The sequence below is a fragment of the Dipodomys merriami genome, unplaced genomic scaffold (genome assembly GCF_024711535.1).
Source record: "Dipodomys merriami isolate MVZ:Mamm:240054 unplaced genomic scaffold, mDipMer1.0.p SCAF_38, whole genome shotgun sequence".
Classification (NCBI taxonomy): Eukaryota; Metazoa; Chordata; class Mammalia; order Rodentia; family Heteromyidae; genus Dipodomys; species Dipodomys merriami.
The window spans coordinates 1,186,644-1,213,505 of NW_027205381.1; the positions used below are offsets into that span (position 1 = coordinate 1,186,644).

General features: G+C 36.0%; 1 long non-coding RNA gene across 1 annotated transcript; it reads left to right on the forward strand.

Annotated features, from left to right (window-relative positions):
• Positions 1 to 91: 91 nt before the first annotated feature.
• Positions 92 to 26,490, forward strand: LOC138804983 (uncharacterized). Its single transcript, XR_011365390.1, has 4 exons — positions 92 to 140; positions 15,575 to 15,681; positions 17,434 to 17,578; positions 26,347 to 26,490. It is a non-coding gene; the product is annotated as an uncharacterized lncRNA (long non-coding RNA).
• The last annotated feature ends 372 nt before the right edge of the window (positions 26,491 to 26,862 follow it).

Below are 26,862 nucleotides of genomic sequence, written 5' to 3' on the forward strand. Positions count from 1 at the left end.
ACTCTTTTGCTTCCCATAGATAATAAAATCACAGAACAAACATTCTAAAACCCGGGACAACAGTAGAGCACAGAAGCTCAGAGGCATAGAAGAGCCCTAAAGGTTCACTGACTACTTATGGACACAGCACCCTGACAAACGTAAGCAAAGGAAACCGTGAGGCCCATCTTAGAGGACCCCTTTCCTGAGTTTTAACTTGCACAGCCTTACCAGATTTTCAGAGAAAAAAATGGAGTAACAACTGATAGATTCCAGGACCAATGAGTGAGAACTAACCATGTTAATGTGTCTAGAGAACTCTCTTCTCCATTTACGGAGGCTTGCCTTGGTGAAGCTAGTCTAGATTCCAAAGTGTAACTCAGTATCAAACAGACTGAGAGGGGTAATTTTCAACTCCAATGTCCAACACTGAAAAGGGATATTCCCAAACCCAGCCATACCAGGCTCTTTGTCTAATCTGAAAAGACGGAAGACACTTTGGAAAGTAACAGCCTTGAAATAAGGCTACATATAAATAAATAAATAAATAAATAAATAAATAAATAAAATCCTTGAATCATGATGTTAAGAAAAATAAGCCATAGGGCTAGGAAGGTGGCTCAGTGGTAGAGTGCTTGCCTTGCATGCATGAGGCCCTGGGTTCAATTCCTCAGCACTACATAAGCAGAAAAAGCTGGAAGTGGCGCTGTGGCTCAAGTGGTAGAGCGCTAGCCTTGAGCTGAAGAGCTGAGGGACAGTGCCCAGGCCCACAGTTCAGGCCCAAAAACCAACAAAAATAAATAAATAAATAAAAATAAAATTGTTTTTTAAAAAAGGAAAAGAAAAGAAAAGAAAAATAAGGATATGTACCACATGTTATCTCTCCCTTGTAGAATCTAATCTTTAAAATTTGATTGAATATATCAGTGGGAGGGCAAAGGGGAAGGTATGTGGGCTGAATATATTCAAACTTCTCTGTGTACATTTATATGAACAGCATAAAATCTGCTAAAATCATTCCAGTAATAGAGGAGGACCTGAGGAGGGCAGTTGATAAAGGGGAGGGCTTGATACAGATAAACTGTATATGTACATGGAAATATCACAATTAGTGATATTTAATTTGGCATATCACTTGGAAAATAACAAGTTTGTATGAAATTCCTGTGTAAAGTTTGTAAGCATTCAGAATATTTATTTGAAAAATTTATAAGCACTAGCACTGGTATCTCACCACATGATTCCTTTCAGTTGTATTTGATTTAATCCAGAATCTGAGAAGAAACACAACGGGACAGAATATCTCTTTAATATATAAATTCCCTCCTAGGTAATATTATCTTATACCTTCCATTTCTATACCTACTGGCTAAATGTGACAGCTTAGTAATGATTCTTCCCCCTCTGAGTAGTAACTAATGATGGAGGACAAGGTACTTAACATAGGTCAAATGGGCAGCAGGGTGATGGCTTATTTTCTTTGGCATGGCAAAAGGCTGGTAGAGGATAAACAGAAGGCAGCCATAAAGGGGCTCCTTCACAGATGTGCTTGCATATGGTTGAGTTAGACACATTTAAAATGCTTTAATTATAATGTAGAACAATGAATTAATTGCTCTGCAGCCATGAGGACATCTTAGAGCAAAACATGCATCAAGTTATAAAATAGTTCTGTTCTCCCTGCCAACACTTCCCAGATGAAGGTGCTGTCAGCAATAAATGTGTAAATCTCCATTGGGTCACTTCAACACCAGCTCTGGCCTGGAAATTGTCATATGTTCACAAAAGGTTCAAAGATGTCATTTCAATCTAATTTGTTTTAAGCCTATTTACTTCCAACTGTAAATACATATTTATTTCCAAACTCTGAATGAGGAACTATGAATTACTATTTAAAGGTCTGAGAAGATAAATGAATGCAGGAATAAAAATATGGGGGAAAGAAAGAGGAAAAAAATGTGCCATGGATATTTTATACATTATCATGTGGTAGAAGGTTAGTTCCATTGCCGCTGTTAATCATGTATGGGTTCCATGCAGTTTCTGTGTTATGTGTTATGAATAGATAATAGTTTCTTAGTCATTTCGCAGCATTGGGAAGACAGAAAAATTAGTAATAGGAAAGTCCTTTGATGGTGCAATATATGATACAAATGCCATCATCGTTATAATTTCATTTTACTAATATTGTACCTTGGAAGTATTCAAGTTTTCCAATTGTATAGTAACGCAGCAATCATTTCTTGGCTATGTAATTTTTATTCCTTCCTTCCTTCCTTCCTTCCTTCCTTCCTTCCTTCCTTCCTTCCTTCCTTCCTTCCTTCCTTCCTTCCTTTCTTTCTTCCTTTCTTTCTTCCTTCTTTCTTTCTTTCTTTCTTTCTTTCTTTCTTTCTTTCTTTCTTTCTTTCTTTCTTTCTTTCTCTCTTTCTCTCTTTCTCTTTCTTTCTGTCTTTCTGTCTTTCTTGTCTGTCTTTCTGTCTTTCTTGTCTCTCTTTCTGTCTGTCTTCCTTAGATCCTTTTCTCTTTTTCTTTCTGCTGTACTGGGATTGAGCTCAGGAACTCATGCTTAGTGATCTACCATATGAGCCTTATACTCTCCCTCTCTCCATATATATATACATATATATACATATTTTTTTCCAGTCCTGGGCTTGAACTGAGGCCTGGGCCCTGTACCTGAGCTTCTTTTGACTCAAGGCTAGCACTCTACCACTTGAGCAACTGCGCCCCTTCTGGCTTTTTCTATTTATGCTATACTGAGGAATTGAATGCAGGGCTTCATGCATGCTAGGCAAGCACTCTACTAAACCACATTCCCAGGTGTCTCGATATTTTTTATTTTATTTTTCCTCTTTTTCTGTGTGTGCCTGTACCAGGCTTAAATTGAGGGTCTTGAGCTCTCACTTGGCTTTCTTGCTCATGACTTACATTCCTTGTTATATAAATTTGAGTCCTCCAATCTTTTTCACGTGACTTCATGATGAGACAAAGAGACGGAGACAGAAAGGGAGAGACAGACAGGGAGACAAAGACAGACAGAATCAGAGAGAGAGAAGACATACTAGCTTTACAGTATTGCCTTCTTGTTTTACTCATCATATTTGTTTATGACATAGGGTGGCTAGGGTAATCTGATTAACCATTGTTTCTGTATGTGAGGATCTTTTTTAGAAGAGATTAATATTTGCATTGGGTTTAGTAAACAGATTATCCTGGGCATCTGCCAGCTCTCTCCCTGCTTCTTTGCTTTAGCTAGACATACAGGTCTTTCTTTGCTCTCTGAATGGGACTTACACCACTGGCACCTTTGATGCTCAGCTTGTGATTGACATCATTGGCTGCCCTGGGTCTCCAGTTTACACAAGGCAGAGTGTGTGGTGTCTCAGCCTCCACAACTGTGTGAACTAATCTCTTATAATAAATTTTACTTTTCACATGTTTCTATCACCTTTTAGTACTGTTTGTTTGGAGAACCCTGATAGAGCCCACACATGCAACTCTTCCTTGGAAAAAGGATTTGAGCTCTAATGGCCATGGCCATAAGAGCTGAGAGTTAGAAGCAGCAAACATGTACCACATAAAACAGAGTCAGTCAATCAATGCCTGTCTGCCAGATAACAGGAAAGTGAAGCATATGACTTTGTTCCTCTGTGGAGTCAAGCTTCTCTTAATCCAATCCGGCTGTTATAAAAACTATCATAATTGGGTAACTTATATGAAAAACATTTGTTTTTGTTTTTTCCCAATTCTTGAGAAGGGGGCATCCAAGATTTAAATTGAGGTCTTGTCTACAAGAGCATTAATATCAATAGTGAGGGCTCCATCCTCCTGATATAATCACCTTCCAAAAGCCTGCTTCCTGATACCAGCATCTTGGAGAATAGGATTCCAATGTATTAATGGAGTGGGTCTCAAACATTAAATCAGGAATATGGTCAGAGCTACGTTTTTGTGCTGCTGAGAATCTATCCTAGTGTACAGCACATGCTAGACAATTTCTGGAAGTACATGGCCAGAGCCCTGAGGCCTCCTTTGTGGCATCATATCAAGTGGTGTTCACCCTGATGTAGGTTCTTTCCTTTCCCTCTCCCACTCCTCTATCCCACAGTTTCTCCTGTAAACATTTTTTTTCAGTGAATCATTTGCACAACATTCTCCTCTCAGGATGCACTTCTGAATGATTGTCCCTAAGACAGAAGAGTATTGCCTTTTTCCTTGGACTCTCTGCCAGTCAGTGTAGGGAATTTTCTGACCCTTAAGATCCAGGCACTCTTCTGGAAATATCAGTATCAGCTATGGTATATGATACAGGTATGATGTGGATATGTGATATAGATTTAATATAGAAACATTCTTCTTATGCCTAGCCCTCAATTAATGAAAAATTGTGCAAATTTTCTTTTATCTTGTTGCTTTCTCTAAGCAGCACTACCACAACCCACTCCCTGTGGAAGAGCAGGGGGCATAGAGGGGAGGGGATCTTGATCTAGAGGCATCCCCTCTGGGAAGAACCCAGTTGAAAGGCTGTTCTAAGCTTCTGTTCTAAGACTCTTTTCATACCTCTTATTCAACACAGGTAATCAAACCAATTTGGATCATCAGAAATATCCCCCCACACACAACAAATACAATAAGGATATATAATTATTATAAATCGAATGTAAGTGTCATTTCCTTCAATCTCCCTCTGTACAGACACTCCCTTTGCTTTCCTTTTGACTGGAATTTATAAAACCTAAGATTGCTTCAAAAGAAACAAATACCATGTTTGACTTTTTTACCGAAAACTAATACTGTTACAACAGAGTTGTTTTGAAATTACCTGCCTAATTAGTACAAGAATTTTAAAAATAATAATGAAACAACCATTGTTTTTCCCATCATACCAATCTGTGTTTTACTTGTTTTATGAGAAAAAAAATCACACGGTCATAGTCTATCACAATGACAATTGGTCATCATATATCTTTATTCTTAATATATACTACTCATCCACAAGATAATTCTTAGTACAAATGATGACAATATTTCAGACCTCCTGCTCACATCTTCACCGTTACAACATTACAATCATTACCACCCTTCTTGCTTCTGCCTGACATTTTATAATAAGTAAAAATAATACGTCTTAAGCAATAATTTACTTTTCCTAAAGAAACAAAAAAATAACCCTGATAAAACTCTTTGGCAATAAGAGACTTTTAGCCTTTAATTTGGAAAGAAAGAAAGAAAGACAGAAAGAAAGAAAGAAAGACAGAAAGAAAGAAAGAAAGAAAGAAAGAAAGAAAGAAAGAAAGAAAGAAAGAAAGAAGAAAGAAAGAAAGAAAAGAAAGAAAGAAAAGAAAAGAAAGAAAGAAGCATTGTGACCTGTTACAAGTTGATATATGTAACAAATACATGTAGAAAGATTTCCATATCAGTTTCTTTACATCTCTAACATGCATTCACCCATTCTGGAAACACACAGACTAATGTATTTACTTATTTATTCAGTCATTCATTTTTATTACCTTTAAGTAATTGTACAAAGAGGTTCTAATTCATCATGTCAGTTTATGAGTACAATGCATTCTGATCGATGTCACCTCTTTCATTTTTCTTTTCATTTTCTCCCAACCCCATCCCATCAAGTTACATTTTCACATATGTACATTGAATGCTATGGCTGTCTTCACCAATCCTTCCTCTCTCCGTTCATCTGCCTTTTCTCCTTTGACCTCCCCTTACCTGACAACCCTGGTATTCATTCTGTTGACCTCTAAGTGAGTTGCTCAAATGAATCAGAACAGCCCTTGAACACAACCTATTTCAATATCTGGGAAGGTCTTCCTCTTCAAGTATTTCTAGAGCTGCAAAAATAACCAAAGAATTTATCTCACTGTTTTGTTTTCTAGACATATGACTCTGTCTGATTTCATAGGTGCTTAGCTGACAGCCACCCAAGATATACATAGAAAGATGAATGATTGATTAGCTACAGATATTGCTCCCCTGAGAGAATTAGGCAGCTACAGAAACTGAACTAGACAGAAACAATGATGAATGCTAGACATTAAAAATATCCCTATCTCTTTTCCTTGTTTTTTCCCCCTGGTTTCCTAAAATTTGTCTACAGAAAAAGTGTAAAGATATAAAGTCATAATAATCCATCACAGTGTAATTTTATAAAGAGACAAATGTTATTTGTGGAATTATTACATTTACTAATTGCATATCATTCTTTCCTATCCACTTGCATTTCATAAAAGCATTCTGACAGAATCCTACACAACTTCTAGGTGTTGCCAATGAAAATGGGCAGAGATCTTATTTTGTACTTTCCATGTAGAAAGGGTGTATTTGATGAATGTCAGTCATACGATAGAAGTAAGGTTTTGGAGGCTTTATTCTGATCACAAACAGCTAGCTCCATACCCATTTAGATACAGAGAGAATAAGCATTCTAAATCTTACAAGCTGATTTTTAGTATTTTAAAAAATTAAAAACTTACATGATTTCAAAGTCACTGTTTGCTAAATCGTAAATAAGTAATCATACAGATTTGTAATAATAAAGTGTCCCCAAATTATCTGTTCCCAGTTGAAATCTGATGCTAGTTGATTATCCAAAATATACTTGGGGGGAGAAAGAAAGGCTGAACTGAAACTAAATTACAAATTTGATTTTGCTTTTTATTTGTTATTGTTTCATTGGTTTTCTCCAGCTGGAAACAGTTTCCAGTTATTGCTAAGGAGGTAATAATCATAATACTCATCTGAGTAACTTTTCAAAGTTTTGTGGGTATTTATTAATACAATTATTCAAACTGATGTATTTTTAATTGTTCATATTAATGTTTACCTTACAGTTAAATGTAATAAACCTAATAGCAAAAGGAAAATGCCATTTTTCCAATGAATTTATCATTATTAAATCAATGTGTCTTTTTCTCTAGAACATTTATTGAAATAGCTAGGAGACACAAAATATCCTATTAATTTTATTTTATTGAAGAAACACAACACAGTGTAATGAATAAATTCACAGCCACCAAGCAAGCTTCACTAATGTTTTTCTTAATGCAGGTGATTGGCCCATAGTTTTAAGTGTTAATATATATGTTGTCATATTATCACCACTTCTGGCAGACATTCAAGAGACACATTTCAAAAGCTAAAATGCTGCCAAACGAGGAAGAAAAGAAGTAATTAGCTTGAAAAAACAAAAATGGGTGTACAGCCTTGGCCAGAGAGTATAATGGAAAGACCACAAAAGAAGAGGTAATTTGAATTAACTTAGAACTCTTAGTGTATGATTGTAATAGCTGTAATGAATGCAGAAAATACAAAGAGGGTTTCTGAATTAAGATATAAGTTATATTTAAAATTTATACATTTATAATATGAAGGCTTAGAAACAGTTGTTCAGTTTTAAAGGGTTCCTAGAAATCCATTCACTGCTATGTACATTCACGAATGTTTAATTATATCTGCAAGACCTAAGTGGTAATACCGTACCATAGAATACACAATCATTTTTCTACACATTCCTGAATATAAATAAATGGCACCCTCCTCTGTCTGCTAATTTTAGTGTATATGGAAAAGCAGCAAAATTAAATTTTGCAGAACTCACATGACTATGTAGTTCCTATCTCCATGGCTGGCTGGTTGTGTCCTCTGCCAGCCGCTCCATGAACCACCTAATAAATAATTTTAAATACCTGAGTATCTCCTAAGCAAGTTTCCAGACAAATCTTACTTAAAAAATATTAATGATCTGAGAAAAAAATTATCTATTTCATGAGATTAATTCTAGTGAAAAGCTAGTACACACAATTTTCTTTCAACTTCCTTGTATTTGATGCTTACTTTGTTATCACCTGGTAAGTACAATGGTCTTCAGTGAGTAAATAAATTGATAGCCCACATCACAAAAGAGGATGGCAATGTGCCCAGACATCAGCATTGATGAAGTTAAAGAACCAGCGGGTGCGAGAAGATCATGATTGATCCTAGTAAAATATATTAGTCAATTCAATTCAGTGTACTATATACGTACTATGTGTCTGGACCATTTAAGTTCTTGGAACAAATTTAGGTTTATACCACAGAAATCATAAGCATTATATGTATAGAGAAATTGTGAACTTCAGGGGAAATCAGTCTTATTCCTGTATACATTTCCTCATGCATAACATTTAATATTAGATAGATAAATAGATATAGATATTATAAGATATAATTATAATATGCTATTATATATTATATAATATGTTATTATATGTTATATAATGTTATTATATAAATATATTTATATATTATATAATATAATGTATACATTTATAGATATATATTTATATAATATATAAGTATATACTATAATAAATACTTTATAGATAGGTATGAAGATACTATATATTAATTATTCATTTCAGAATTCTACAGAATTATATATATGTAATATATACATTTGTGTGTGTTTATGTGTGTGTATGCATATGTGTATGTATTTACCATTGTTAAGTTCTGGCTGCTCTTGCTTTGTCAAACTAGCCTTCAGAGGAATGAAATACCATGTAGTTTTCTAAAACATCATGCTTCTTATGTGTTTAAGGCTTGGCAAGCTCTGGCATTTGGTAGAAGCAGCAGTGTCTTTCAACCTCCCTCTTATCCCTGACTTTCCTGGATAACTGCTGCTCATACCTTCAAATTAGGCAAATGTCCTTTCAACCAGAGACAAGTCAGCTTCCTTCCTGATGCATCTAAGCAAGGGTGACAATGCTACTGCCATTTGCTAGTGTTGAGGAAGTTGTTAAATGTATTCAACAGTTCAGTTCAGCTAATAACTAACCCATCTGGAATTCTGACACTGTGCCTTTGGGAAGCCTAGGAAGAGTCATATCACACAGTAGGCCAACAGCCATCCGAACCCTTTGGAGTCAGCACATTGTGAAGTGTCTTACCTGATCTGTTCCAGCTCCTGGCAAGTGGTAGATTTTCACTAAATGTTTATATATAAACAACTGAGCAAAGGGCTTTCTGGCTACTTTCCTTTCCCCCTTCATAGTGTTGCAGGTGTACTCTGAGTATCCTACACAGTATTCTGAAAGCTCGGATGCTTACCCTTGAATTTGATAGTTTTAGAAGGTAGACAGGGAAGTGGCAAAAGTAAAACAATAGATCAATTTTATCTAGATAAAAGGAAAATCTGTTTAGGCATATAGGAACATTGTATTTACATTGAGAAAACATTCATAAGGCACTAATTTTGAGGCAGATGCATTTTCTAAGTTCAGAGAGAAACAGACATCATCTGGTTTTCTTGCACAGTGTTTGACACTCAGGAATGTGGAAAAATCAAGCATCACTTCACTGACCAATATGTAATTACTCAGGTTTTATCTGATCGTTGTGTTTGCATGCTAGCTTGTGTATCTTTTTGTCCAAGAACTTCGTGCTGACATGGTTTTTAAAAGTTTTTCATCATTCGATTTCTTCCACTTGTGAAATTTGTCAGCATATCTTGCTGTATTAAAGCCAGTGAGTATTTAGGAATTTACAATGGCAGGAGAATAAGGATTCATTTTCCCTCTCTCCCTTCCTCCCTTCCTCCCTTCCTCCCTCCCTCCCTCCCTTCCTCCCTTTCCTTCCTTCCTTCCTTCCTTCCTTCCTTCCTTCCTTCCTTCCTTCCTTCCTTCCTTCCTTCCTTCCTTCCTTCCTTCCTTCCTTCCTTCCTTCCTTCCTCCACTTGGCTCCTTTCCCCCTCTCAATTCCTTGTCTCCTACTCCATTTTTTGTTTCCTCCCTCTGTCCCTTCCTTTCTCCCTGCCTATTTTCCTCTCTTCCTTCCTATATATCAGGCAGAAAGGAAAGAATTTTGGTTTCATATTGCATTCAAGATGCATATGTCTTGACAGGCTTCTCATGAGTGAGATCAATGCATGTGTCCAGTCAATGATCTCAAATTTTCTATAGTTTAGAAAGGAATAACTGGATGCCATTGGGGTTTCACAAAGTTTTCTGGATTGGGTGAGTTTCAACAAGCAAGTTTCTGAGCCTCCCTCCCCGTTTTAAAAAAATATTTTAGTCTTAATTAACAAATCATGGTATGAGAAAGTTTCATCTTGATTCTCTATGAGCTAAGAAGATAAAACAGGGTCCAACATTGCCAAAGCTACTCCTAAGACTGGCCCACAGATCTTCCTCTGCCTGATTAATGTCCCAAACCCCTTTGTAATTCCACACTTCATGAACATTGAAAAATACTGACAAATGCCCCATGGGCCAGACAAATGGGCATCACGGTTCTACAACAAGGTCGCTTGCTGGCTGAAAAATAAAATACCCCTTAATGGAATTGTCCTTGATGTTTCTAAGTGAACTTTGTGAAAGACCTTATTTCTCAGACTTTGTACATATGCACAGCATATCATTAATACCATTATAACAGAGTGGAATGTAGAAATGGACATAAGAAGTTGGAAAACTGTTATACAACCACCTCTGTCCACACAAGACTATTCATCATGAAAATCTCTTCTTATGGAAGGGACTCTCTGACCATATTCTCAGCACAGATGAACCTTAAGTTGTCCCAGACATCACTCCTCAGGGCTTGGACATTCTCTTGCTCAGGTCTGTTCCCGTGCTATGCATCAATGTGTCAACACAGATGTATACAGTACAATTTGAAAAAGTTCAGCCCCTCCCTCTCCACTATATTCCCATGTCTCTTCCCATACACACACACACACACACACACACACACACACACACACACACACACACACACTTGTAAATGTACTTTGATTATATTTACCAGGTAGTATTCTATTCTTTTATTCCCAATTGTTAATTCACTCCCAGACTGTTCACCTTTAGCATTCATTTTTCTTCATCATTATCACCATCATCATCATCATCATCATCATCATCATCATCATCATCATCATCATCATTATTTCAAGTCCAGGTTCCAAAAATAAGTGAAAACACAGACTTTTGAGCTTATCTTGATCAACATGATAAACTACAGTTTCATTCAATTTGTTGAAAAGGTTATTTCATTTTGTGTTATAGCTTAATGATTCTCCATTTGTGTGTGTACAATATTTTTTAAGGATACATCAGTTGTAGGGAACTTAGGGTTAATTTCACATTTTTGCTCTTATAAACAGAGGTTAACTAGTTTACATTCTCACAAACAGTGTGTGGGGAGTGGTTCTTTTCCTCATTTACTCACCAGCATTTTTGTTGTTGTTGTTGTTTGTTTTCTTGGTAATTGCTTATCTGACTAGGGTGCAATGGAATTTCAATCTACTTATGATTTGCATTTCCTTTATGGTTAATGAGATTGCAAATTTCCTCATGAGTTTATTAACAATTTGTATTTCTTTAGACAATTGTCTGTTTATTTTCCCAGTTATTAGCTACATTATTTGTTGTTGGCATTTTTGCGGTTTATTTTTTGAAGTATTTATTTTATTTTATTGCTTTTTAAAATTTTTTCTCAAGGTAATATACATAGGGGTTACAGTTTTGTAAGTAAGGTAATTTCTTATTTTATACTGTAGATATTAATCCTATATCTGTTGACTAATTAGCCAAGATTTTCTCTCATGCTGTGGTTTGTCCCTTGATTATGACATTTGCCTTATTAGATACTATTAAATTTGATGTATTTTGTTAATATGTGGTCTTATTTCTTGGGGAACTGGAGTTCTATTCAAAGAATAATGATCTATGCCTATATTTTTCAGTGTTTTCACTATATATTTCTTTTGATCTTGCATAAAAATATTTGATCTATTTCAAATTTATTTTTTTACAGTGTGACAGATAATAGTCTTCTAAATTTTAGTCTTCTACATGTGGATAATCAATTTTATAGGCTGTTTTTTCTCCAATATATATTTTAACTCAATCTGCATTTTTGACAAAGCATATTAAAACCTGGGATTTAGATCCAGAAAGACTTCACAGTGAATTATGGTTTTGACTTTGGCTTCATAATCATGAATCTATAATGCATCGAATAAGTTCATGAATAAGAATGAAAATAATAATGTACTTATTGCTTTGCTCGTGTAACTGTAACCCCTCCGTACATCTTAGCAATAATAAATTTTTTTTTAAATTAATGAAAAAGAAAAAAAGAAAATAATGCCTTCTCAATTGAACTAGAAAATGCTTAGCTTTGCTTTTCAGTCAAAACATGATTTCACAGAAAATATGATCTTGTGATTATTGTACGTATCTAAAAATTATTAGTTCCACATGAAAATAATTGTGAGAAGCCATAAAATATATGGTTATTTTTAAATAGAATGGGCCTGTATTGAAGGTTAATTTATGGAATAACTAAGTATCAAATCTCTTTTTACACCCTGATTCTGTGAGAACCTGGGGAGCCGGAAGTCTTGCCCCAGGCTGACATCACCACCATTCACACCAGGCTGCTGGGGAGGCTGGGTGTCAAAAGGTGTCTTGGGGGACGGGCCACCGGGTCAGGGAGGAGGAGGCTCTGGGGAGGGTAGATAGGGAAGAAAATAAAATCACCACTACAGGTGCATCGCAAGGAGAGCACCTTCTGGAGCAGAGCAGTGCCGAGCTTTCTCCGGCCTGAGGGGAGACCCAGGCCACTGGAGAGGCCTGGGCCAGAAGAGAGGTCCAGCATGGAAGAGAGGCCTGGGCTGCAATGTGTATGCAGAGCCGAGAAGCCTTCAGAAAGGCCTGCATAGGGTGGAGAGGTCTATGCAGAGTGGAGATGCCCGAGGAGACCCAGGCCGGCAGAGAGGCCAAGAGGCCTGCAGAGAACAAAGAGGCCTGAGGAAAAGATTGTGGAGTCTCAGAGAGGCCTGCAGAGAGCAGAGAGTTCTCCACCAGAGTCCTGTGGAGATCAAAGAGGCCAGAGCCCTGCAGAGAGGCCCACAGAGGGTTGGAGAGGCCCATGGAGAGCAGAGAAGGTTGAGGAGAACAGAATGGCCTGTGGGAAGGAGGGAAAAGGAAACAAAACAAAACAAAACAAAACTTGCCCCTTTGCAAACTGCAGCTACTCCCAGTTCTGAGGTAACCAGGACAGGGTAGTAGACTAGCTAATAAAACTCCTTTGCCATCTTTAACCGTGCTTCCGTGGATGTTCTTGCTCACTGATGATTACAATTCTGTGAAGTAGCACAACACAGTTATTGCTTTTTTCTTAGAGTTTTTAAACATTAAATTATTAACATTTATTGTAACTGCAACTTTTTTTTTTTTTTTTGCCTGTCATGGGTTTTGTACTCTGGGCCTGGGTGCTGTCCCTTAGCTCTTTAGCTCCAGGCTAGCACTCTACCACTTGAGCCACAACACCACTTGCAGCGTTTTCTGCTTATGTGGTGCTGAGGAATCGAATCCAGGGCCTCATGTCTGCAATGCAAGCACTCTACCACTGAGCCACCTTCCCAGCCCCTGTATATTACCTTTACAATAACATTTAAGTTAAAAATAATAATAATAATACCTTTACCCACCTTTGAAATGTACAATGTCCATAGCTGATGCCTTCCATGAACATTGGAAATCACATTTAGTAGACCTTATTTATAAATGTACCATCATACTTTATCTTACTTATGAAAAACAGTGTCTATAATTTCTCAAAAAGTATTGTATTATATTTTGAGCCCACATTTAAATCTTGGCTCTATGTTTTTACTACATATGGGATGCAGAGCAACTGACACCATTTCCGTGCCTCAGATTCCCTCTATGTGGAAAGCAGTTAGTCAGTGGCTATCGCACAGCATTATTGTAAGAACTAAAAACAGTGCTTGAAAGAGTGCCTGACAGATAGCAGATGCTCATTCCTTTTTAGTACCACCTCCTCTGTGGTCTTTCTGTAAATGTTTCAGAACAACTCACAGATGGCAACCTAAAAATCTATCATCTTCACAGCTCTGTTCTCCACAATCCTGGTATGTTTTGGTTGAGGCACATGTAGACTCTATCAAAAGTAAGCAGTATTAGTTTTATGTCAGTGTTTTAAAGACTAAATGAAAGCATGTTAAATACTATTATTTATATGTCAGTGGTATCAAAAGAAAGCAAAAACAAATATAATGAAGGAAGCAAAAAAGGAAGGAGGGAAAAAGGAAGACAGGAAAAAATAAAAGAAAAGAAGAACAATTTATGCTTTTTTTTCTGTGTGTTTCCATGAGGCTATCATGGTCTACTGAACTCTGGACACTTTTCTAGTTGATGCCTTTCCTCTCTCCTGATAGTAGGTGTTGTCATCATGTCTGTTTTTAAAATGATACTGAATTCAGAGCTTGGCTCTGCTCACTAGACTACATGGCTGTTTACAGCAGATAGTGTTTTCCTATGTTTCCACATTCATTACTAGTCTTTTACAAAAGGAGGGGAATAAACAGCAGAAATGGATAGATGATGGTGCCACCGAAATTAGCTTGTGTTTCCACATTCTTTTCCTTGGGTCAACTTACATTTACAAGAAGTTTGGGGACTAATAAACTTAGCTCTTCAAAATATTTTGAATTTTATATTCCCATCATGCTTGGCTATGAGATAGCGCTGAAGATGGGACTAGGATAAACAAAAGTCCTCTGATAAGCCTGTGTATGTGTGTAGCCCCAGAATAGAGAAACTGCAAGATTGCCTCCTTTTGGAAGTCAGTGCTGTAGTGGAATGATCATGGATTAATGTCTTGCCATAGAGTCAAACAATTTGGGACAAAGCAGAACTGTCCTATTGAAGAAGAAAACTAACAAGGAGACTTCTATTTTCTTCTAGGTTTGAGTGAAATGAAAGAAATAAGCAAGTATCTTGGTGACATAAGGAAAGTATTGAAATATGTGCTGTCTTTAGTGTCTATTTTCTGGGAGAAGTAGACTAAAAGACAGGAGTCAATTGATTGGCACAAATTTGTGTTTGCACAAATCCTAAGTTAGAGATAACTGTTGTGGACAAAGCAAGTACTTGATTAAAAACTAGAAAAAAAAGAATTTAAAATGCACAAGTCAAGAATGTTCAAGTTTGCAAATGGCAGATACGCAAGGACACTTCACGTAGGAAAAGGTGAATCTGCTGGATCATTGGTTATGTGTCGCATTTTACAGATATTTGCTTTCATAACCCATAACTGCTTTTCCCTACCTGCTCAATCCATAGAAGACTGACCATATAAATTATGTCAATGGGACTCCTTTGTTTTAGCCTCTTGTTTTGACACAGATACGAGATTATAAGATGTAGAGTGATCAGGGAATTCCTACTTCATACATCATTTAACTTTGGTTACATTCCATACAAAGCAAGAAATATACATTGGCAATGATAAAGGGGGTGGCATTGATCAAGCTCCAATTTATTCATATAATACTATGTTGAATGGCAAATCTTCCATACAACTAAAGATAAAAATAAAATTACATGAAAAACAAATTTCCTTTTCTCCTTTCAGCTGTATTTTCTTTAATTTTGTCATTTAGACTTAGATGTGACAATGACTGTTCACTCTTCCTTCTCCTTGACTGATGTTGCCTTTATACATATTTCATAGGTTAATATTTCTTCAAATATCCAATATAAAGAAGCCATATCTTTCTTTCTTGTAGGCATCTTGATTGATGCCATTTTCAAGTAAGAAATAAACAACCCAAATTATGGAAGATCAGGAATGGAATCGTGCCTTGTAATAAACTTCAGCCAAAGAACAAAGCAAGTGAGAATTGCTTTTCTGTGTTGTATTATCGTTATCTCCATTAAATAAGCTTACTTTTCATTCACTGAAAAAGATTTACACTCTTTCTTCAGAAGGAATAAGAAAAAAAATGAGAGCAGCAATTTTTTTCCTGGAGTCCTACAATCTCACATTTCCTTTTAGTAATAAGAGGGACTCTATTTCTGAGGTCTATTAAAAAATACTGAGTAGCTTAGGGTGAAGTGACATCAATGCTGTCCTTAAATCATTGATTTTTGGCAGGAGAAAAAGATACATATGAATATGGAAGCAGTTCACATGGCTAATTATTGGAATGGTGAGAAAAGCAATTGCAAAAATAACAGAATTTTTCACAAGAGAAATTAGGGACAGCATATAAAACAAAAGACAATCTTCATTCCAAGAATGGGAATCAACATGCTTCCAACTGCAGAGCTTACTTCTAGTGCATAGTATTCATGTGCTTAGTGATATAGGGCACAATAACAACACTGCACACACACACACACACACACACACACACACACACACACACACACACACCAAGTAAGATGTGTTACCATGAAATCCTAATCTAATATTTACAGTCTAATATGGGTCAAATAAATATAAATATATCAAGTCATGTCACAGTGTTATGTATTTTCATTATATTTTATTATGTAACAATCCTCTCCTACCTACTGCCATATTTATGATGATAACATGCAATAGAGACAATCAAAATGATAATTTTCCAGTCCTCTACAGCTGTCAAAGAAATTCTTTTTTTGGTTTTGTTTTGAATAGTTGGCCAAGATCCTTTACAGTTATAATCTATGAGAAGCACAGAAAATATAAGCAGGTGTTGGAGTACACATGTTCTCCATATTCTTACCAGGACAGCTCAGATTCTGAGTTCTCATTGGCTGTAGGGCCAGGTACTGAACTTCTGACCTACTATAACAAGAATGGCCACTCATATGCCCCAGGAATCTTCCTTAGCTTCACTCTGGGATATCCTAGCATCCCAGCCACTGGCCAGATCATCTTCTTATCCTGAAGGGAGTAATTCATTCTCCACTAAAGGGAGAATGAGTAATATTACTTGCTTTTGTCAAATCCATAAAGAAGAGAAGCCCAACATAATCTGGGTGTAAACAAAGTTTGATAGTTAGCAGATTAGCCCTGTGTTGCAGAGCAAGGAACAGCCTCTTTGTTAGTGTGCATGTGGTTCTGAGAATGTGCACTGAGGGAGCTAGGCATTCTCACATGGGTAAATAAATCTCTGCTTCATGCTGCTCAACATGGAAATGGAAAAGGGAAAGTAGCTGGTATTTACTGAGGGACCACAAAGGGTCACTTTCTCTGCTGAGAACTTTAAGAAGACATTTTATTTACTCCTAATAATAGACCTAGAATTTGAACATTATTTTGACCATTTGCTATGTGGAAAACTCAGGCTCTGAAAGGTTATGCAATTGGTCAGGTTCAAATAGATGATAGAAAATCTGAGTTTGACACATTCTTTTTCACTCACTACAGAATCCCTGTGTATAAAACCATTTAATACTTGTCCTATTCAAATGCTAAATATGGGTCCCACACTGCAGGGCAAATTGTGTTAGGTGAAAAAGGCTATCTACTAGGAGGTAATACATTACTTTGGTAAATTTACTAAAATCCAATTTAGACTTCCCTTATTTATGCAGGCTTAGAAAGCTGGCTATGCTCATTCAATATTAGATCCATCTTTCTTTGTTATTCTAATAGCTTCTTAGATTCTATGATTGATGTAGAAGATTGGAATGCCAATACATCAACTTACAATGAAAAATGTATTAGTTTACATGATCTCGAAGACACATACCTCACAGAAGTCAGAAGATTGATGTGGTCCATGGGATTAGAATAAAAGGTATTATTATTAAAGTGGAATGTTTCTAGTATTAGCTAAAATTGTCAGTTGTAATTATTTATCCAGTAGGGTTGGTCTTTCCAGTGGGAACTACAGTTTTGGGATCCTGTTAAAAAAGGGAGCCTGTGAAAAAGGTGTGTTTAATCTTCACTTTTATATGTTTAAATAGTTTCATTTTGGCCCTATTATATATTAATATCCCTTTAGAAATTTTCTCAATCAATTTAGAAAGAAATAGATTCTGTTTCTTGAATGAATGTTAACAGTTTAGTTTTCTATATACTTTTCTTTCAGTGTGACTTTTACCCCGTAAAATGTTAAGTATAAGTTCATTATAAAATTTCATAGAGTAGGAAGATGAGGCATAAGAAAATAGCCTTCACTTATACTTGAAAAAGTAAGAACATGTTTTAGATCCTAAGGACCATGATTATTTTAATATTGCATCAAGAAATATCTAACACAAAAGAGACCATTAAATTTGCAACTTAAAATTTAATGATGTTTCTGAACACAGAAATTAAAAGGAGAATATTTAAAGTAGGGGATACATAACAAACATGGAGATTATAAGTGTCTCATATCCTATCAAGATTTAAGGATGAGGATACAGCTTAGTGATTGCCAAGCATGTGTGAGTCCCTAGGTTCGATCTTAGGTTGAATCCTAAAAGTTATCTGGAAGGACATAAATTTACTCCTTCATGATTTGTATTCATATCTTCCTTTCTGTCATTTAGGCTTTTGTTTATCAGTGTTTCTATGTTCTTTTGAGAACACTAGGAAATATGAATGGAAAGATGGATCAAACTACATCACTGAAATTCTTCATTATACACTAGATTAAAAGATAGTCAATGTTAAATATGTGATAGGGATATAGTAGACAACTATAAAATATAGGTTAGGATGAAGAGAGGATTAACAGAGAAAATTAGTCTCAACTAAATAGTAAATGGGCAAGAAGAACACAAGGGAAATGCAAAGTGAGATCCAATTAGAGAGTGTTGCTCATGAGTGCCAGAGACTAGATGTACTGCCCAATGCATGTGTCTTTGATGTGTACTTTGATTTGGGGTGGTGTGCTGTACACCCTCTCTTTTCATCCACATCATTCTTCTAGGTTGTATTTGTCAGCAATTGTCAATGATGCACTCTGCTGGAAGCTGTCCTTGTACTCTGCAGATCCTACATACTTGGAAATTGAGTGAATAATTCATAACTTCCTAGCTCTTAGTGATGTTGAATTTGTAAAGATATAATTTTTTGTGTACCAAACTTCAACTTTAGGTCCTATGTACACTAATATTCTAGTAAGTGCCTGAAATTTCAGGGATAAAATGATTCAAGATAAGTCTTGAATAGTTAAGCCAATTTAGAAAGTGATTAAAGGGAAATAATTATGGAGAGATGCCATGGTGACTCAGGTCAGATGAGGTAACAATTGTCTGATGAATTGGATATAGGCACATGAAAATGAACTGATTTACGAAAGACTGAGCAAGTTCTATGAGTAAAAAAATAATCAATCTGTTATTCACTATATAACACCTGCTTAGCTTGCTAACTCAGCTGGTATTCTACCACCTGAGCCATATTTCCAGTCAAGCTTTTGACTGTTTCTAGTGGAGTTTTGTGGAATTTTCTGTCCAGAATGGCTTGAAACCTTGATCCTCTAGAGGCTAGTCTCATGCATAGCAAGCATTTGCTACTAGCCTGTAGCTAAAAAAAAAATCTATTTTTTGTTTATGGTCATATTTGGGATTAAACTCAAGGCCTAACTCTACCATTTGAGGCACTTTGATAGCTTTAATAGTATTTGTAATATATCCCTGGATTTTTAGACTTGTTGACTTATGTGGGGATTTTTATGGGAATATGCAAGAATTAAGTGGATCTTGGGAACTGTAAATGAAGTAGACAAGCCACAAATTAAATGAAGTAGACAAGCTACAAATTCAATAGATACAAAAGGAAATTATGAGGATATAATAATAATGTTTTGAGTTTTTTTTTACTGTATAGATATTTAACAAAGGAGATTCCAACAACAGGCAGGACCCTCAGCATTGAGGGCCCTTTGACACATGTCCTATTTGACATTAAAATCTGTATAACATTAGCCACCCAGATTATTTGAAGCAAAAATGTCAAAAAGTAGAGGATCTCCACCTTCTCAAGGGCTTCCTTCTTGCAGGCCTCTGGGATGGGTAGGGATGTAGATTTTGATATAGATGACACCTTTGAACTTACCACTATTTTTCTTGGTAGTCTGTGCTATTAATGAGATTTTAATTGTTATGCAAGAAAGAAAAAAAGGATAGGGCTGAGAAGGTGGCTCAGTGGTAGAGCGCTTGCCTTGCATGCTCAAGGCCCTGGGTTCGATTCCTCAGCACCACATAAGCAAAAAGAAAAAAGCCGGAAGTGGCGCTGTGGCTCAAGTGGTAAAGCGCTAGCCTTGAGCTGAAGAGCTGAGGGACAGAGCCCAGGCCCAGAGTTCAGGCCCCACAACCGGACCCCCCCCCCAAAAAAAAGGATAGTTAGTACTATTTTTGTATTCATCTTAAATTACAAAGAAAGTTTGTTTTATTTGTTTTGTTCTGTCATGCGTTTACCTGATCATTGTGATTATGAAAAAAAAACTATTTGAGGAGATACAAAACCGAACAAAAATAGATTCTATTGAAGCTAGAAAGAAGAGGAGTAGAATTAGTAGGTATGAATAGGTCTTTTAATAGATTTTTATACAAAAAAGAATGAATGGAAACTAGTAGTTTGAGGAAAGAAAAGGAAAAATGGAGACATTTTTGCTATGTGTTTATGTGAATGATCCACTAGAAGTGGAAGAAGGGAAAAGACAGTTGCTTTGGGCAGACAGCAAGAAGGGCAGATGCATATGTAAAGAGAGGGAGCTAGATATGATGATGTGGGGAACTGAAAAAATACTTGTGACATATCCTGGAGTAACCCAGAAAAGATGAGATTTGGTGGAAGAGTAGGGTTAAATTCTCAATATATACTAGCAAACTAAACCCAACAATATATTAGAATGATTACATACCATGGTGGAGTTTATTACATGAATACTACAATATGTAGGTCTAAAATACATGAATATAATAGACCATATTAATGTAATAGAGGGGAGAAATCAAACACAACATTGACATGAGAGGCATTTTGACAGCATCTAGCATATGTAAATCTATGAATCAAAGTCACAGCACCAGATACCTACCTGAATGAACTTTAAAAGCATGGCTTTTGAAGGTGTATTTAGTTGAGTGAAGCAATTTAAATGATATTAAGGTTAACAACAAAACCAATGATTTTTGTCTTTATAAGAAGAAAATTTAAACACCACATATATAGAGGGTCACAGCCTACAAAGACACATGATTTTAGAGGGGAAAATTGGACAGATGGAGCTATAAGCTGATGGCATCCAGATCAAAGCAAGGGATCAATCTTATCTCCAGCCTCCAGAGAGAATATAATTTCTCTAATATCTTAATTTGAGATTCTGCCTTTGAAAACTGTGACATAATAATTTTTATTAAATATTTGAAGCCACTCAGTTTGTGGCTTTCTATTATGGATCCAACGGGACTAGTACATACACAATGGAATATTATCTACACATGAACATATAAAGATAGCTACAATTCAGATAAGAATCAGAAATACTATTCAATGTGAAGAATGCCAGACACCAAAGGGTGTACCTTGTGTAGTATAATTTATATTGAATATCCAGGATAGTTAGATCCATGGAGAAAGAATCAGGTTGGTGATGGAGATGGTCTTGAGTGTAAAAACAGTGGGAGATATCTAGGAACTGTTTAATGTGGGCAGAGTCCTACACATAGAAAACCCACAAGAAGATGATGGAGGTAGAAAAATAGCTCACAAACAAAGAATCAGGTAAACACAAGTAGAACCTACAAGAAGCAGTTGTTAAGAAGGTAGCTAACATAGCAGGAACTACAAAACACCTTTGAATCCTAATTCTAAATATTAATAGAGTTAACTCTCCAATTAAACTACATAGAATGTCTAGTTGGATCAAAAAGCAAGATCTGTCTATCTGCTGTCTTAGAGATGCACCTTCCCCACAAAAGCAAACATTCTGAAAGTGAAAGTCTGGAATAAAATCTACCAAACAAAAGCAGGCTCTACAAACAGGCTAGAGTAGCAATCCTAATATCAGATAAAATAGAATTCAAATTAAAATTTGTGAGAAGAGATAAAGAAGGACACTACATACTAATAAAAGGATCTCACCTACAGGAGGATATAATGATTTTAAATATCTATTCACCAAATACTACCCAAATTTATCCAAGAAACACTACTTTCCCTAAAATCTCACATAGAGCCAAAGACATTGATTGTTGATGACTTTAACACACCACTTTCCCCTCTAGATATATCAACTTGGCAAAAACTCAACAGAGAAACATCAGGTCTAAACAACTGCATAGACCAACTAGACTTAACAGACATCTACAGAATATATCACCCAGCAGCATCAGATTACACTTCTTCTCAGTAGCACATGGAACATTCTCCAAAATAGACAACATTTTAGGTCACATATCAAATCTATACAAACTAAGTAATACTGAAAATTTTCCCCACATCCTCTCAGACCACAAGGGAATAAGATTAAAGCTCAACGCTAAAAGCCACCAAAGAAAATTCTGTAACACATGGATACTGAACAACACATTGTTGAATCACCATGGAAGAGATTAGAAAGGAAATTTGAGTGTTTATGATACCAAATAAAAATGAACATACAAATTTCCAGCTCCTCTGGGATACAGCAAAGGCACTTCTCAGAGGAAAATTTATAGCTCTTAGCTCCTACATCAACAAATTGGAGAAATTTCAATCCAACAATCTAATGATACGTCTGAAGCACCTTGAAAGAGAGCAACAAGTCAAACCCCAATCCAGTAGATGGAAACAAATAATCAAAATTAAATGAGTTAGAGACCAAAAAAAAACTATAGCAAGGATCAACAAAAACAGTTGGTTCTTTGAAAAAAAATAACAAAATTGACAGGCCCCTTGCAAATCTGACAAAAACAAAGAGCACACTCAAATAAATAAAATCCAAGATGAACATCATAACCAAAAACAGCAACATTCAGAACATTATAATGGAATATGTTTCTAGCCTTTATGCTAGCAAATTTGAAAATACAGAAGAAATGGACAGATTTCTAGCAAAGATTGATATACCCAAACTAAACCAAGAAAATCTAAAACAACTTAACAGACCCATATCAAGTATTGAAATAGAAATGGCAATGGAAGACCTTCCACCCAAGAAAAGCCCAGGACCAGATGAATTCACAACTGAATTCTATAAAGCTTTCACAGGAGAGCTCACTCCAATACTACTCAAACTCTTCAATGAAACTGAATGCAAAAGATCACTGCCAAGTTTGTTCTATGAGGCGAGCATAATCCTCATCCCCAAATCTGATAAGGACCCATCAAAGAAAGAGAACTATAGACCTATGTCTTTAGTGAACATGCAGAACTTCTCAATGAATTTCTGGCCAACCGACTACAATGTCTAATCAAAAAAGTCATACAGTATGACGAAGCAGGATTCATTCTAGGGATGCAAAGCTGGTTCAATATACATAAGTCAATTAATGTAATTCAATACATCAGTAGGAACAGGGATACGAAAAGAACCACGTGACCATCTCAATAGATAAAGTATTTGACAAGATCCAACATCCTTTTATAATGAAAACTCTTGAGAAATTAGGAATCCATGGAACATTCCTTAATATAATAAAGGCAATATATGACAAACCTACATCCAGCATTGTACTCAATGGTGAAAGTTAAAACCACTTCCTCTAAAATCAGGAATCAGACAAGGATGTCTGCTTTCTCTACTCCTCTTCAATATTGTATTGGAATTCCTAGCCAGAGCAATAAGAAAAGAGACAAACATAAAAGGGATCCAAATAGGGAAAGAAGAAGTAAACTCTCTCTTTGCAGATGACATGATCCTGCACTTAAAGAACCCCGTAGACTCCTCCCCCAAATTACTTGAGATGATCCAAAACGTTGGCAAAGTAGCAGGGTATAAAATTAACCCCCCAAACAGTAGCTTTTCTGAATGCCAACAAGAAAAAGAGCGAGGCTGAAATTTAACAACAAAACTCCTTTTGTAATAGCCTCTAAAAAAACAAAATACCTAGGAATAAACTTAACCAAAGGGGTCAAGGACCTCTATGCTGAAACTTTAAAAACTTATAAAAGGAAAGCAGATTTAAGAAGTGGAAAAACCTCCCATGCTCCTTCATTGGGAGAATTAACATCATGAAAATGGCAAATGCCCAAATGCCCAAAGCTATCTACATATTCAGTGCAATACATATCAATATCCCAACAACATTCGCTAATGAAATAGAAGAAGCAATCCAAAAATTCCTATGGAACAATAGAAGACTCCAAATAACAAAAACAATCCTTAGCAGGAAGAAGAATGCTGGAGGAATATCAATACCAAACTTCAAACTCTACTATAAATCTGTAGTTTTCAAAACAGCTTAGTACTAGTACATGAACAGGCAAAAGGACCAATGGAATAAAATTCAAGACCCAGACATCATCCCACAGACCTATGGCCACCTAATATTTCATAAGGGAGCCAAAATTATCAGATGGAAGAAAGACAGTCTCTTCAGAAACTGGTGCTGGCGCAATTGGCTACACAGATGTAAAAAATGGAAGCCAGAGCCTTATATAATACACTGCACCAAAATCAACTCCAAATAGATCAAAGACCTTGAGGTAAAAGCAGAGATGCTGAAAATATGACAGGAAGGGATAGGGAATATATGTGGGCTCCTCAGAACAGGTGGAAACTTCCTAAATATAGATCCAGAAATGCAACAAATCAAAGGAAGTCTAGATAAATGGGATCTCATTAAACTGCAGCGCTTCTGCATGGCAAAGGACATAGGTAGCAAGATAAATAGAAAGCCACAGATTGGGAAAATATCTTCACTAGCTATACAAAAGACATGGGTCTCATATCAAAAATATACCTGGAATTCAAAAAATTAGCTCTCTCAATAACTAATCCCCAGAGAAACAGCCACCCCATTAATAAGTGGGTTAAAGAATTAAAAAGAGAATTCTCTGGAGAGGAAATAAGAATGGCCAATAGACACATGAAGAAATGCTCAGGGTCCACTGGCCATAAAAGAAATGCAAATCAAAACCCCATTGAGATTCCCACCTCACCCCAATTAGAATGGCTATCATCAAGAAAACAAATAATAACAGATGATGGTGGAAATGTGTCTAAAAGGGAACACTATTAAATGAACCCTAAGATATGTATTTAAATGTTTTTTTTTCTTTCATGCATTTGTTTCTAACACATTTATAAGATTATTTCTTTGTTGCTTTGCATGTCCCTCCCCCACAGTATAACCCCTGCTTTCACTGTATTTGATGTCGGTATAATTTGTGGAGGGGAAGAGGAAAAACACGTTGTTTAAATAAGGATACAGGTGGACCCGCTGCAACAATGAGAAGAAAAAGTTGTCATGTCGAAAACAAACTTTACAACTTTGGTGTGGGGGGGGAGGATTGGGTGGGGGGTGGGGGGAGGCTGGCTTCGAAGGGATGGGAAGGGTAAACAAAGGAGGAGGCTACAATGCTTGATAAGAAATGTATTCATTATCTTGCCCATGTAATTGTAACCCATCTGTACAGTATTTTCACAATAAAAAATGTGAAAAAATAAAATAAATTTTAAAAAGGGAATACTATTGCACTGTTGGTGGGAATGTAAGCTGGTTCAACCACTCTAGAAGGCAATGTGGAAGTTCCTCAAAATACTAAACATAGAGCTCCCCTATGATCGAGCAATCCCATGTTCGGGCATTTATCCAAATGATCTAAACTAGACCACACTAAAGCTACCAACACAACTATGCTCATTGTAGCATTATTTACCATAGCTAAGATATGGAACTAATCCAGATGGCCCTCAATAGATGAATGGATCAAGAAAATGTGGTATATTTGTACAATGGAGTTTTATGCATCTATCAGAAAGAATGGTATCACCCCTTTCTTAAGGAAATGGAAAGATTTGGAAAAAATCATATTAGGTGAAGTAAGCCAGACCCAAAGAAACATAGGCTCTATGGTTTCCTTCATTTGTAATATTTATTATAAGCCTAAGTTAGTACTGACAGAATTATAATAGCTCAAGAGCTATGAATATACGACCATACAAAATGATGCTAATTGAAATGAACTCCAAGACATGGAAACACCAAGTTGTCAACCTTGATGTCACCAATGCACTGTATCTAGTTCTTATTTTATTTTATTTTCATTTTTCCATTGGTTTATCCTTGGAAATCTCTGTCTTTGATTCTGGTACCCTCCATCTTGTATATGCATTTATCTGATTGGGGGAAGGGAAGGGAAATAAAATGTTGAAAGAAGTACCAATGATGACCCATTGCAACAATGATACAAGATACTATATTGGAAATGAACTTTACAACTTCCTGGCGAGAGGAAAGGGATAGTGGGAGAAAAATAATAGAATGGGTAATCATGTTCAAGGAGAAATGTTCCTTACTCATGCAAAGATGCACAGCATCTTTACAATAAAATAAAATTAAAAAACAAAAACAGAACAAAAATTTATCACACAGTAGAATGTTCAAAGATTTCTATGTCTCACCTGTTTTTCTTTTTATATAGAATGTACTAGAGATGAAAACTGTCAAGGACATATTTTGGAATTTGAGAAACTCAAGTCCAATGTCAAGGAAAGTCAGTGAAGAATAAGAAGCAAAATAAGAAGCCTGAAATTTTGGCGGGGCTCTACCATTGTAGAGAGTGACATCAAACTAGAGAGTCTAAAAGAAATGTGTTGTATGACTTTGCTCTACATCTATTTTCTGTTGTCCTTGCTTTCTGTCTTACAGATGTATCCTTGAAAAAAGTCCTTAACGTGGTTGTAACTTATTCCCACTGATATGCTCATCAGAAACCTGTATGACATTTTTTTTTAGTTAAGACATCTTGTTTAGAGCAAGGATTGCTGAAATAAATCAATGAACTAAAATAGTTAAAGCATAAAATATACACTTAATTTGATATTATTATTTGATATTTTGTGGTCATGGTGCTTTTACTAGGTGAATGTTTTAACAGTTGAGTTACATACAAGTTCCTTTTGCTTTATTCATTTATTTATTATTAATTAATTATATT